This window comes from Bubalus kerabau, chromosome 7 (genome assembly GCF_029407905.1).
Source record: "Bubalus kerabau isolate K-KA32 ecotype Philippines breed swamp buffalo chromosome 7, PCC_UOA_SB_1v2, whole genome shotgun sequence".
Classification (NCBI taxonomy): Eukaryota; Metazoa; Chordata; class Mammalia; order Artiodactyla; family Bovidae; genus Bubalus; species Bubalus kerabau.
In genome coordinates, this window is record NC_073630.1 from 108,238,024 (window position 1) to 108,252,487 (window position 14,464).

Here is a 14,464-nt window from a genome sequence, read left to right on the forward strand (position 1 = left end):
TGGGGATGCTATCTAACCACTGCATCCTCTGATAATCCTAAAGGAAATCAACCCTGAATATTCACCGGAAGGACCGATGCTGAAGCTGAAGCTCCAAATCAACCATGAAAGTGAAAGTGAAAGTGAAGTTGCTCAGTTGTGTCCGACTCTTTGCAACCCCATGGACGGTAGCCTACCAGGCTCCGAGGTCCATGGGATTTTCCAGGCAAGAATACTGGAGTGGGCTACCATTTCCTTCTCCAGGGGATCTTCCCAACCCAGGGATTGAACCAAGGTCTCCTGCATTGCAGACAGATGCTTTGCCATCTGAGCCGCTGCTGCCGCTGCTGCTGCTAACTTGCTTCAGTCGTGTCTGACTCTGTGTGACCCCATAGACAGCAGCCCACCAGGCTCCCCCGTTCCTGGGATTCTCCAGGCAAGAATACTGGAGTGGGTTGCCATTTCCTCCTCCAGTGCATGAAAGTGAAAAATCAAAGTGAAATCACTCAGTCGTGTCCAACTCTTCACAACCTACCAGGCCTCCGTCCATGGGATTTGCCAGGCAAGAGTACTGGAGTGGGGTGCCATTGCCTTCTCCGATCTGAGCCACTAGGGACACCCAAATCAACCATACATCAATTAAAAAAAAAAAGAAGAAGAAGAAGAAAGAAAGCAGGCCTAGGTTGAGTGGTTCAACATTCATTTGACCTCATAAGCTCAAAGCCTGGAATCCTCCCTGAATCCTCTCTTTCTCAACTCCACACCTAATCCTTCACTAGGTGAGGTCCGTTTCACCTCTTCACTGTCTCTCCCATCTGTCTACTCTATGGTCACCCTCTGGTCTAACCCATAGCATTTCTTGTCTGGACAAACCACAGTGGTCTTCCAACATCCTCCCTCAGGAAGGGGGTCTTGCTAATCCTCTGCTTATACTCCTCCAAAACCCCCCCTCCATTGCTTTCAGGGAAAGGGGAAAATTCCTCCCCATGGCCACGAGACTACACAGCTGGGTCCTGCCACTTCTGTTTCACCTCCCATCCCCATCCCCAGACCCACTGAGCTCCAGACACAATAGCTTTCTTTCCATGCTCTGAGCAGCCATTCCCTGTGCCTTTAATGCTCTTTTCTGGGCCCTACACTTGTTAACTCTGCTTCCTTTTCATTCTTCCACATTCAGAGAAGGCTGCCCTCACCCTCCAGAGTCTGCTCTCCTTGTTATACAGTCTCACAGCATCCTGGGACTTTCCTCCAAATATCACCACTCTGTATTATTTTATTTTTTAAATGTATTTATTTGTGGGCTGCACCACACAGCTTGTGGGATCTCAGTTCTGGGACCAGGGATTGAACTTGGGCCACAGCAGTGAAATCCCTGAAAAAAAAAAAAGTAGAATAGGTAGACTGACTGACTTTTTTTTTTTTTAGCCATGCTGCAGGGCATAAGGGCTTCCCTGGTGGCTCAGACAGTAAAGCATCTGCCTGCAATGCGGGAAACCCAGGTTCAATCCCTGAGTTGGGAAGATCCTCTGGAGAAGGAAATGGCAGCCCACTCCAGTACTCTTGCCTGGAAAATTCCATGGACGGAGGAGCCTGGTAGGCTACAGTCCATGGGGTCACAAAGAGTCGGACATGACTGAGCGACTTCACATTTATGCTGCAGGGCATGCAAGATCTCAGTCTGAGCCAGGGATTGAACTCTCACTCCCTGCAGTGGAAGCTCAGAGTCTTTAACTACTAGACCACCAAGGAAGTCCCATTGTGTATTACTTTACATGCATCTGATTAAGATCATTGATCTAGCATTAGACTCCAAGTTACGTGAGGTCAAAGGCCATGTTTGTTTTTCTACGGTGTCCCCACAGCTAGTAGGGCATTAGAACACAGTCATATTTAACAAATATTCATCAATTAAAGGGATAACTGAAAGCAGATCTCTATATTCGTGGTGCCAAATGCAATCCCTAATACATAATGAGTGTTTGGTAAATATTTCTGAATCAGATTGAATTACAGCCAGTTTCCAATAACTAGGAAAGACATGCTATTTACAAAAGATGAAGTGAACTGATTAGTTCACTACAATATGGGGGCAAGGACCGGGGGAGGTGAACGAATACAATTAGCTCCCTATGTATTCAACTTAATGCGATGGAGGATAATTACGTTGAATTGTGTCCCTGCCAAGCCAAAGTCAGAATTCAGTGTGCCATCTAACACCTAACGTGCTTAGTATAGAGAGACAAGGTTAACGGTTAACTTAGCAAAACCTGGGTTCTTTGACCTAGATTGGCTTACTTTGTAAATAACTTGCCAGGAAAAGAAATTATCTTATTTTTTCCTCTTCCCCACTCACCAGAGCTCAAGGGAAGAGAGAAAAGTGAGGAGCTTGGCCTGCATGTGTGATGTGACCAGCAGTGAGCTAGGAAATGTACATATATTATCAAGTGCTCTCAAGGTCCCAGGAGGCATTTGCCACCTGCCCCCAATTAGCAATAAACATCCCCACTTCCCTGAAGGCTCCACACTGCTTTGTGCTGCCATGGGTGTGCTGTCATTTCACCTGCTTGCAAAGCCGTTCCTCCAACACTCTTCATTTCAAGAAACACTCCTACCTGGCCTTTGACACACGGCACATGCTCATGAAAGAAAGAAAAGTGATTTGTTCTCCACTCCCAACAAATCACTTTCTTAGTGCAATCTCAGAACCTTCTTCAGACATCTGTTCAGTGATCAGGAAACCTCAGCCTCAAGTCAGACTGCTTAGGTCCATAACTCAACTCTACCAAATGACCTTGGATGACTTGGCCTCTATGTGTCTCACTTACCCCATCTGTAAAATGGGACCAACAGTGCCTACCTTCCATAAGAGCATAGAATAGTGCCTGGCACACAGCAACTTCCCTACAAGATTTAGCTGTTCATGTTGGGGATGAGGAACAATCCTTCTGCTCTGCTGGGTTCTCCCAGGAGGGATATTTCACTGAACATTTGTGGCCTCTGGCCCCGTCAAAGGTGGTGGGAGTTGTCCAGCAGTAAACTGGAAAAGGAATTGCATTGGTGCATTTCTGCTTGCCCTGCGCTCTCTCTGGAATGGCTATCTTTGGGGAGTAAGCTTTCCCTCTGTGGCTTCTTGCCAGAAGCGTTTCAAAGCCAGGCACCATGTAGGGGAGGTCTACAGGGTACTGAGTTGATGCTGAACAGGTGGGTGAGCTTGGCTAATGCTGGGCTTCAGAATCAGGGGGTCCCTGCTGCTGCCCTCCTGGGTGCCATTCCCCAATCCCACCTAGATCCCTTCTAGAGGTCAGGCTTGGTTCTCCACTGGCCTCCTCTTTTGTCTTGAAAATAAATGGAAGGAGCTTTAATTACTGAGCAATCTGGCAAATGCCTAAAACTACTGCTTCCCTGGTGGCTCAGACAGTAAAGAATTTGCCTGCAATGCAGGAGACTCAGGTTCAATCCCTGGGTCGGGAAGATCCCCTGGAGAAGGAAATGGCAACCCACTCCAGTATTCTTGCCTTGAGAATTCCATGGACAGAGGAGCCTGGCAGGCTACAGTCCAAGGGGTTGCAAAGTCCGACATGACAAAGCAACTAACAGACTGCTTTAGTAATTAGCATTATAATATTGCAAATAAGCTCACTCATCCACATCCTCATGAAATGTGTACTTATGGGTGTGGCAGTGGGGATCTAACATAAGGTACAGGGCAAACAGTTATCTATTCCATGTCTATTTGCTTATTGGTCTAGATTGGATTTAAGTGATTGAGCATATGGCCTGGGTTTTCCATTTATTTGGCAACCCTCTGATCTGATATACGTATACTTACATAAAAGTGACTCCATGTATACACTGTGAATAAGGGAAGGGTTACACTTGGCTGATAAGCAGATTGAAATGGTTGTAATCAGTGAGTCCCAAGCCAAAGATGGATCCTAGAAATCACATTCTCACCTAGGGCTGTTGGCCCAGAGCAAGAGGAGTTGGATGGTGGGTGTGAGAGGGGTGATGAGCGGGTTTCTCAGGGCAACCACCTTGTCCTGGTTTGCCCAGAACTTCCCTGGTCCTAGCACTGAAGGCCCTGCATCCCTGGGAACCCTGCAGTCCTGGGAAAACTGAAAGAGTTGACCTATAGGTTTCTAGATCATGAGCATTGCCAGAGTTGGCCAGGGGAATGGGAAGGTGAATTCTTGAAAAGCAGGGTCTGTTTGGACTTTCCAACACTTAGAAAGGACTGGAGTTTCCAAGGGTAACGCTGTAATGAGTGCACTGTGAAAGCAGAAGTAGATAGCACGTTGCCAGCCAGAGGCAAAGCCAAGAGGTGCCAGTGACCTCACCTAAAAACACAAGGGCAGGGACACCTGCCTGGAGGACTGTCACATGGATGATGAAATGACACAGGGGCCATGAAGTAACGAGTTGCCTGCCCTGCCAGGCCCAACTCGCCCTTTCTCTTTGACCAGGAAGCCTCAGGCCTGTTAGGGAGCAGTGTGGCTAGCCCCAAGCAGTGAATCACAGTTCATCGAATCCAGTGAGTTCATCAAGATTTCCTGCTGCTGCTGCTGCTGCTGCTAAGTCGCTTCAATCGTGTCTGACTCTGTGCGACCCCATAGACGGCAGCCGACCAGGCTCCCCCGTCCCTGGGATTCTCCAGGCAAGAATACTGGAGTGGGTTGCCATTTCCTTCTCCAATACATGAAAGTGAAAAGTGAAAGTGAAGTCACTCAGTCGTATCCAACTCCTAGTGACCCCATGGACTGCAGCCTACCAGGCTCCTCCATCCATGGGATTTTCCAGGCGAGAGTACTGGAGTGGGATGCCATTGCCTTCTCCGCAAGATTCCCTAGAGGCTTGTTAAGATAGATCATGGGCCCCCTTCTGAATTTCTGGGCAGGGGCCAGAGACATTGTATTTCCCAAGTTGAAAGTTCTCAGGTGATGCTGCCTGTCCACTGGACACTTCTGTTCCCCATGGTCCTAGACACTCATGTAGTGGACAGTGACTTCATGACATAGGTCCAGTCAATGAGATCTAAGCCTATTAACAGTGGTATTCCTGGAAAAGCATATTTTCCTGATGAAAAGGGACAATTATAGCTGGAGTAGTTCTTGAACCTGCCCACTCTTCCTCCATGAGTAAGGATATGATGTCTGGAGCTACAGCAGCCATTTTGTGACTATGAGACAACAAACACAAGCAGAAGACCAAGATATGGACACAGAAGCCACTCCCTATTGTTGGGCCCCTGAAGCCATCCAAAGTCCACCTACCTCTGGACTTATTATATTAGAAAAAAATACAAAACAGTCTTATTTGTTCAAGTCACAATTAATCAGATTTGCTACTACTAGAAGCCAGAAGCATTCTTCTCTAATGTACAAAGACAGTCACACTAGTAGGAGCTTAGTAAATGCTATTTTATTGTTGAATTTCCAGCCTCATTGTGATTTTTCTGAATGGCAGAAGAATAACTGTTGTTTGGGGTATAACCAGAGGAGCCAAGCTACCTGAATTTGAATTCTGGCTCCACCATGCACTGGCTGGGTGACCTTGGCAAAGTCACTTAACCTCTCTGTGTCTCAGTCTCTTCACTTACAAAATGAGTAAACTAAAATACTCATCTAGGGTTGTCATTGGCTTCTTCACAGGTGGCGCAAGTGGTAAAGAATGTGGCTGTCAATGCAGGAGATGAAAGAGATGCAAGTGTGATCCCTGCATTGGGAAGATTCCCTGGAGAAGGAAATAGCAACCCACTCCAGTATTCTTGCCTAGAAAATCCTATGGACAGAGGAACCTGGTAGGCTACAGTCCATGGGGTCACAAAGAGTCGGACACAACTAAGCACACACACACACATTTAATATTAAATGAATCAATATTAAATGAATCAATGGAGGTAAAGTATTTAGAATAATGCTGGGTCAGAAGTAATGCCTATCAATATTAAGTATCATTATCATTATTATTCTGTATCACTAGTTTTTCCCCACTTTTCACCTTTATGACACAACACTAGTTTGATTAACTCATGACCAAACACTGCAGGGGTGATAAGCGAGAACTGTATTAGTGCCTATTAACTACTGATGGTAATAATCACGCTGAGTAAATTTGGTTGTTCTATCTTATGAGCCAGTGGGTTCTTTTCTCATTTCCATCAGGCCAATTATTTCTAATTAATTTCATAGTACTCTTTCAACATGCAATATTCATGAAGAAGCTTATTCTGAGAGCAAAGTGTGAATTTTTTAAGATGGCTAGTTACTCTTTAAATAATCGCTAATGGTAAGTAAACCCCAAGCAATATCCTATAAAAATACATCAAGCAGAGACAGTGAGTAAAGGTCCCCTTTTCTGTCTCCCTAAAAAGCTGAAACTCTGGAGTTCATTCCTTTTACCAGTGCACTTGGGCTGATCATGTATGTGTAGGAAATTTCACTCCCTATGCCAGTGATGATTTCTGACATCATTTTAAAAATTGGAAGATCTGGCAGAACAGGCTCTCTGATGTCCCTTGACAACAGGACAACAGTCTTCTCTGAGTCACCACTCTCCATGCCTGCCCAGTTCAGGCATCTCTGTTTCCTGCCTGATCCCATCAGTATTTGAGGTCTTGGTCACTGGACTGTACTAGAAAAGAACCTATCAGATGGGGGAGATGGTAAGGTGCAGAGGTTGAAGGGAGGGCTTGATGTTCCTCACTGCTAGCTTTAAACCTAAACCCACCATTTTTGCCATTGTGAACCCGAGGAAATAAAGTAACTTCCCCAGCCTCAATTTTCCCATCAGGAAAATGGGGGTAGTGACACCTACCTCCCCAAGACAGGGTGAGGGCCATAGGCAGTGAAAGCTGAAGGCTGATTCTACAAATGGAGGCCATCATGAACAGTATCAACTCAAACCCTACAGGAGCTTTGAATCCTGAGCCTGGCCACTTAGCATCTCACAATCTGTTTATTCATCTCTCAAATAGGGTCATCTTTCAGTTCAGTCGCTCAGTCATGTCCAACTCTTTGCAACCCCCATGGACTGCAGCACGCCAGGCTTCCCTTCCATCACCAACTCCCAGAGCTTGCTCAAACTCACATCCATCGAGTCAGTGATGCCATCCAACCATCTCATCCTCTGTCGTCCCCTTCCTCCTCCTGCCTTCAATCTTTCCCAGCATCAGGGTCTTTCCCAATGAGTCAGCTCTTCACATCAGGTGGCCAAAGTATTCGAGTTTCAGCTTCAGTATCAGTCCTTCCAATGAATATTCAGGACTGATTTCCTTTAGGATGGACTGGCTGGATCTCCTTGCAGTCCAAGGGAACTCACATGAGTCTTCTCCAAAAAGTTCAAAAGCATCAATTCTTTGGTGCTCAGTTTTCTTTATAGTCCAAACTCAGTTTTCTCTAATATCCATACATGACTACTGGAAAAACCATAGCTTTGACTAAACGGACCTTTGCTGGCAAAGTAATGTCTCTGTTTTTTAATATGCTGTCTAGGTTGGTCATGGCTTTTCTTCCAAGGGGCAAGCATCTTTTAATTTCATGGCTGCAGTCATCATCTGCAATGACTCTACGTCATCTTTGGGGGCCCATTATTCTGCTGACCCCACCAGAGAGAGGCATAAACAGTAACTATGTTGGGAGGAGAACAGGTGGTTCAGGGTAGGCCTTTAAAAGGAGAGAACAATCGAGCAGATCCTCAAAAAAGGCCATGCAAATATCCAGGGGATGGTTACTGCAGGCAGAGTGAATTGCAAGTGCTGAGGCCCTCGGCAAGAATATGCATGGCGCTCGGCAGGAACAGCAGGCAGGCAAGGATGGCTGGAGTGCAACTGGAGAGGGAGAGCAAGCAGGAGACCGGGATCTGAAGGACAGTCAGGAGCTGGCCATACAGGGACAGGGTAAGAGCTTTAGGAGATTTCTTCTAAACATGATGGGAAAGTACTAGAGAGTCCTGAGTAGAGAAAATAAAAAACTACAGTTGGATGATGCTGGTTTAAGCTATTTGGAAATAAGCATATTTAGATGTGATCTCAGGGAAACAAAACTGGCACATGATTGTAATTAAGGATGTGGAATCCCAGCACAATTATGTAAATAAATTAATCAGAAAAGATGAAGCAGGCCAGTAAGGGAGAAGCAACGTAAGCATGTAGCAGAGTTGATCCAGTCTGTCCACATGTGGGAAGCAGGGACAGGACAGTCTTGTTATGAAATTCAGGTCTCCTCTCACATCTGTGTCTATGGCTTGCTTATCCTGATGGGACAAGGGGACCTCAGAGGTGACAGGGCTCTGTTCACAAGGAGTTCAGGCCTAGCAGGGAACACGGCTGGATTCTGCAGACACCTAAGCAGGCACCTAAGCTGATGCAGTAGCTGTTAGGACTAAGGTCATAGAGAGGGACTCCCTCCATGCTGTGGGGACAGTCAGGAAAAGTTTTGAAAAGCAGAAAACCTTGAGTGTGGGTTTGAGGAATAACAAGAGTTCTCCAGAGGGTAAGGATAAGAAGTAAGGATTCCAAGAAAAGTTACAAGGAAAACTAACACCCAGAGGCATGAAACAGCAGGATGAGTTCTTGGAACAGGAGGACCAGGTTATGAGCGTTAAGGCATGAGTGGGGTGGGGATGAAAGCAGGAGAAGATGGGGACAACAGGGAATGAGATGGCTGGATGGCATCACTGACTCAATGGACATGAGTTTGGGCAAACTCCGGGAGATGGTGAAGGACAGGGAAACCTGGTGTGCTGCAGTCTGTGGGGTCACAAAGAGTCAGATATGATTGAGCGACTGAACAACAACAATGGGGTGGGGTTAGGAGCGTTAACCCACCAGATCACTAAACATCTCTTCAGGGTAAGGATGCATCCGGCCTCCACAGGGGCTTTTTAGGAAAAGCACTGCCCAGGGGGATCCTGTCCCTTTATTTATCAAGCCACTGAGTCCCTGGGATTCAGCCTCTTTCTGGTAGAATCAGAGCTCTGATTCTGGTAGAGTAGAACCAGCTGTGGGACAGGAAGGCTTTAGTTATTTCCAGCTGTGCAACCCTGGACAAAAAGTGATGACTGTGCCAGCTCTCACACAATGTTTCAAAGAGAAATCCTGCATGACTTAGTTGTTGTTGTTCAGTCCCTAAGTCGTGTCCTTCTTTGTGACTTCATGGACTACTGAACACCAGGCTCCTCTGTCTTTCACTATCTCTTGGAGTTTGCTCAAACTCATGTCCATTGAGTTGGTAATGCCATCCAACCATCTCATCCTCTGATATTTTCTTCTCCTTCTGCCTTTAATCTTTCACAGCATCAGGGTCTTTTCTGGTGAGTTAGCTCTTTGCATAAGGTGGCCAAAGTACTGGAGTTTCAGCTTCAGCATCAGTCCTTCCAATGAATATTCAGGGTTGACTTCCTTTAGAATTGACTGGTTTGATCTCCTTGCAGTCCAAGGGACTCTCAAGAGTCTTCTCCAACACCACAGTTCAAAAGCATCAATTCTTCAGTGCTCAGCTTTCTTTATGGTCCAACTCTGATATCTGTACATGACTACTGGAAAAACCATAGCTTTGACTATATGGACCTAGAGCATGACCATTTCTCCTGGAAACCAAGCTCTCAATTTTCTGATCTTTGACAAAGGAGCAAAAACAATTTGGAGGAAGGACAGCGTTTCAATAAGTGGCACTGGACCAACTGGACACCCATGGGCAAGAAAATGACCCTCGACCCAAGTCAAGGCTAGAGTCTTTGGCAGGGGGCAGGGTCAGTTCACTGATGAACTGACTGGGAACAGGAGACAGCCCTGCCATGAGGTCTGAGGAAGAGCTCGAGATGCCTGGAGATAGATCTGCAGACACTTTGAAGTTGGAAAGTTTGGGACAAGGATTTAAAGGGCTGCCACTTTCATTGTGAAAGAGAAATCAGACCCCTGATGAAGGCAAATGGGGATGATGGACATAGAAGTTCAAGAGAAGGTAAGAGAGAGAAAGCCAGGGATGGCACCCTGGATGGCCCCAGAACCCAAACATACCCATGTGGCCCAACAGCTTCAGAAAAGCCACATTGGGCCAGGCAGCAGGATAGTCAACTCAGCACCTGCCTTGGTCCCAGGCCTGCCCATCACTCTTGCCTGCCATCAAATGCTGCTACAGCAGCCCCCACCCCCAGTGACCTCCACCTCCAGCAAGGTCCTCCAACTCTGGATTCTCACATCTAACCTTGAGGGTTTAGGGGCAGAAGCCTGTCCCACGAACCTCCACGCCCCCAGTATCCAGCTCAGGGCCTATCTTATACACAGAGGAAGGGCCTGTATTGGTTTTCCATGCTGTGTAAATTCACATTTATAGCAGGTTAAAATAACATCCACTCATTAGTCCACAGCTCTGCAGTTCAAAAATCTGAGTGAAAGCAAGTAGGTTCTCTGCTTAGGGTCTCACGAGGTCAAAATCAAGGTGTCAGCCGGGCTGCTCTTACTGGAAATTCTGGGGGAAGAATCAGCCTCCTAACTCATCAAGGTGGTTGGCAGGATTCAGTTCCTCATGGTTGTACGATGGTGGTCCTGTCTCTTTCCTGACTGTGAACTGGGAGTTTTCTAAGCATCTGGGGGCTCCTAATATCACCTCAAATGCTTCTTATGCATCTGCCCTCTCTTACTGTCCTGTCTGTAATCAGTTGGAGAAATCTCTCTGCTTTTAGAGGGCTCCTGTGATTAGGTTTGATGCACTTCGATAAGCTCCTTCTTGCAGTGCAACATGACATAATCACAGGAGTGGAGTGGGGGCCAGGATGCTTTGTGGGGGCCATCTTAAAACTCTGCCTCCTACAGGGCCAAATAAATGATGACTTCATTGTTGTGAACTGCTAAAGACTGGGAATGGCCCCTAAAATACACACACATGTACAAACACACACACACACACACACAGTTTTATTCCCTACTAGCCTAATGCAAAACAGAATAATGAGATGAGAAGCCTCACTGAAATGCTTTATATCCATGGCCTGTGGTGTCCCTTTGGGGTTAAGAAGATCTGTTTGTTTTGTATTTCCTTCCTGACCTTCATGGAGATCTGATTCTGTTTTAGGCCCTGGGGCAGAACAAACCAAACTGGGTCCCAGCCATCCAGGCTCTGCCCATCAAGAAAGTAAGTGGCACTGCCCAAGTGGAGGAAAGCCCTGGAGGCATGAGGGGGGGGTGGGCAGAGAGGGCACTGGCCACCCTCTCTGAGGCTCTAGGTGACTCCAGAGCTCAGAAAGCACTGATGGCTTTTAAGGAGAGTTGGGATTATACAGCTCTTGGCAACCACAGTGAAATCCTTTGCCGCCTAGACATCTGAGAAGCTCAAAGATTTCAGTATGTTTTCTCTGTGAGAGAGCCAGTTTCCATAATTCAAAGAAGGGCTTGATTTCCGAGTGGATGGGCTACACAGCAGCTCCCCGGCCTATGGACTGAAGGGATAATGACATTTTGGCAGAAGCATGGCATGAGAGAACACCTTCTTGAGGAGGTGGGTTTACTTTATCTGTCTCCTCCCCACTCCTGTGAAAATTAAACAAGATCACACACAGAAAGGTTTAAGGCCAGAGCCCAACACATACTAGGTGATCAGTAAATGGTAGCAGGATGATGGGGATGATGACATGATTGATGTTATGGGCTGAACCAGCTGTGAAAAGAAGGGAAGCGAAAAGCAAAGGAAAAAAGCAAAGATATACCCATTTGAATGCAGAGTACCAAAGAATAGCAAGGAGAAATAAGAAAGCCTTCCTCAGCGATCAATGCAAAGAAATAGGGGAAACAACAGGATGGAAAAGACTAGAGATGTCTTCAAGAAAATTAGAGATACCAAGGGAACATTTCATGCAAAGATAGGCTCAATAAAGGATAGAAATGGTAGGGACCTAGAAGAAGCAGAAAATATTAAGAAGAGGTGGCAAGAATACACAGAAGAACTCTACAAAAAAGATCTTCATGACCCAGATAATCATGGTGGTGTGATCACTCACCTAGAGCCAGACATCCTGGAATGTGAAGTCAAGTGGGCCTTAGGAAGCATCACTACGAACAAAGCTAGTGGAGGTGATGGAATTCCAATTGAGCTCTTTCAAATCCTGAAAGATGATGCTGTGAAAGTGCTGCACTCAATATGCCAGCAAATATGGAAAACTCAGCAGTGGCCACAGGACTGGAAAATGTCAGTTTTCATTCCAATCCCAAAGAAAGGCAATGCCAAAGAATGCTCAAACTCCTGCACAATTGCACTCGTCTCACATGCTAGTAAAGTAATGCTCAAAATTCTCCAAGCCAGGCTTCAGCAATACGTGAACCGTGAACTTCCAGATGTTCAAGCTGGTTTTAGAAAAGGCAGAGGAACCAGAGATCAAATTGCCAACATCCGCTGGATCATGGAAAAAGCAAGAGAGTTCCAGAAAAACATCTATTTCTGCTTTATTGACTATGCCAAAGCCTTTGACTGTGTGGATCACAATAAATTGTGGAAAATTCTGAAAGAGATGGGAATCCCAGACCACCTGACCTGCCTCTTGAGAAACCTATATGCAGGTAGGAAGCAACAGTTAGAACTGGACATGGAACAACAGACTGGTTCCAAATAGGAAAAGGAGTACGTCAAGGCTGTATACTGTCACCCTGCTTATTTAACTTATATGCAGAGTACATCATGAGAAACGCTGGGCTGGAGGAAGCACAAGCTGGAATCAAGATTGCCGGGAGAAATATCAATAACCTCAGATATGCAGATGACACCACCCTTATGGCAGAAAGTGAATAAGAACTAAAGACCCTCTTGATGAAAGTGAAAGAGGAGAGTGAAAAAGCTGGCTTAAAACTCAACATTCAAAAAACTAAGATCATGGCATCTGGTTCCATCACTTCATGGCAAATAGATGAGAACGGTGACAGACTTTATTTTCTTGGGCTCCAGAGTCACTGCAGATGGTGGCTGCAGCCATGAAATTAAAAGACATGCGCTCCTTGGAAGAAAAGCTATGACCAACCTAGACAGCAAATTAAAAAGCAGAGACATCACTTTGCCAACAAAGGTCTGTCTAGTCAAGGCTATGGTTTTTCCAGTAGTCATGTATGGATGTGAGAGTTGGACTGTGAAGAAAGCTGAGCGCCAAAGAATTGATGCTTTGAACTGTGGTGTTGGAGAAGACTTTTGAGAGTCTCTTGGACTGCAAGGAGATCCAACCAGTCCATCCTAAAGGAGATCAGTCCTGGATGTTCATTGGTAGGATTGATGTTGAAGCTGAAACTCCAATACTTTGGCCACCTGATGTGAAGAGCTGACTCATTTGAAAAGACTCAGATGCTGGGAAAGATTGAGGGCAGGAGGAGAAAGGGATGACAGAGGATGAGATGGTTGGATGGTATCACTGACTCAATGGACATGGGTTTGGGTGGACTCCGGGAGTTGGTGATGGACAGGGAGCCCTGGTGTGCTGCGGTTCATAGGGTCCCAAAAAGTCAGACATGACTGAGCAACTGAACTGAACTGAAATATGCCCCCCTAGGATTCACATGCTGAAGTCCCCGGAACCTTAGATGTGACTTAACTGGAGAAATGGTTTTCAGAGATGAAGGGAAAATAAGGTCACTGAAAGTGTTAATTGCTCAGTCGTGTCTGACTCTGTGATCCGCAGGAACTGTAGCCCCCCAGGCTCCTCTATCTATGGGATTCTCCAGGCAAGTATACTGGAGTGGGTTGCCATTTTCTTCTCCAGGGGATCTTCTTGGCCTGGGGATTGAACCCAGGTCTCCTGCATTGAAGGTAGATTCTTTCCTCTCTGAGCCACCAGGGAAGCCCAAAATAAGGTCACTAGGGTAGGTTTTAATCCAATATGACTGATGTTCTTTTAAGAAGAAGAGATTAGGACACAGACATGCAGAAGCAAGACCATGTGAGGACACAGAGAGAAAGGTGGCCACAGGAGGAACCAACACTGCTGACTCACTGATCTCAGATTTTTCAGCCTCCAGGACAGTGAGGACTTAAATTACGGTAGTTTAAGGCCCCCAGTCCATGGTGCTTTGTCACAGTGGCCCAAGAAGACTCATACAATAATGATGATGCTGTTGATAATTATTAGAAAAGCACAGGACTGTGAGACATGAGGGACCCTGGGTTGTAAAGAGAGAGCTCTGTGAGTCATCCCCCATCACCCACTGCAGTGTGGATCCAGGGAAGAGAGGCTGGGAGACATGTGGTACCCAGACAGGAAAGTCGGAGGGTCTGAACTGGAGCTAAGACAGGAGGAAGGAAAGGGATACAAATCAGCAGGACACTGGAAGTGGACACAGAGGATGGGAGGTGTGGGCCTCGTGATGATTCTGGATCCTCAGCACGGGCGACTGATTAGATATGCACAGCAGGGTTCACGCTGGAGGCAGAGACAAAAGGAGAAAGACAATTTGTGGGCAAAGATGGGGACTTTGGTTTGGAGCCTGTGAGTCTGAGAGGCCTGTGGTGATAAAGAG

At 46.3% G+C, this 14,464-nt stretch overlaps 1 protein-coding gene across 2 annotated transcripts in view; it reads right to left on the reverse strand.

Moving 5' to 3' along the window:
* The window catches only part of STK32B (serine/threonine kinase 32B), a 399,639-nt gene that overhangs the window by 303,552 nt on the left and 81,623 nt on the right, over positions 1-14,464 (reverse strand). The gene's annotated exons all lie outside the window — the stretch shown is intronic.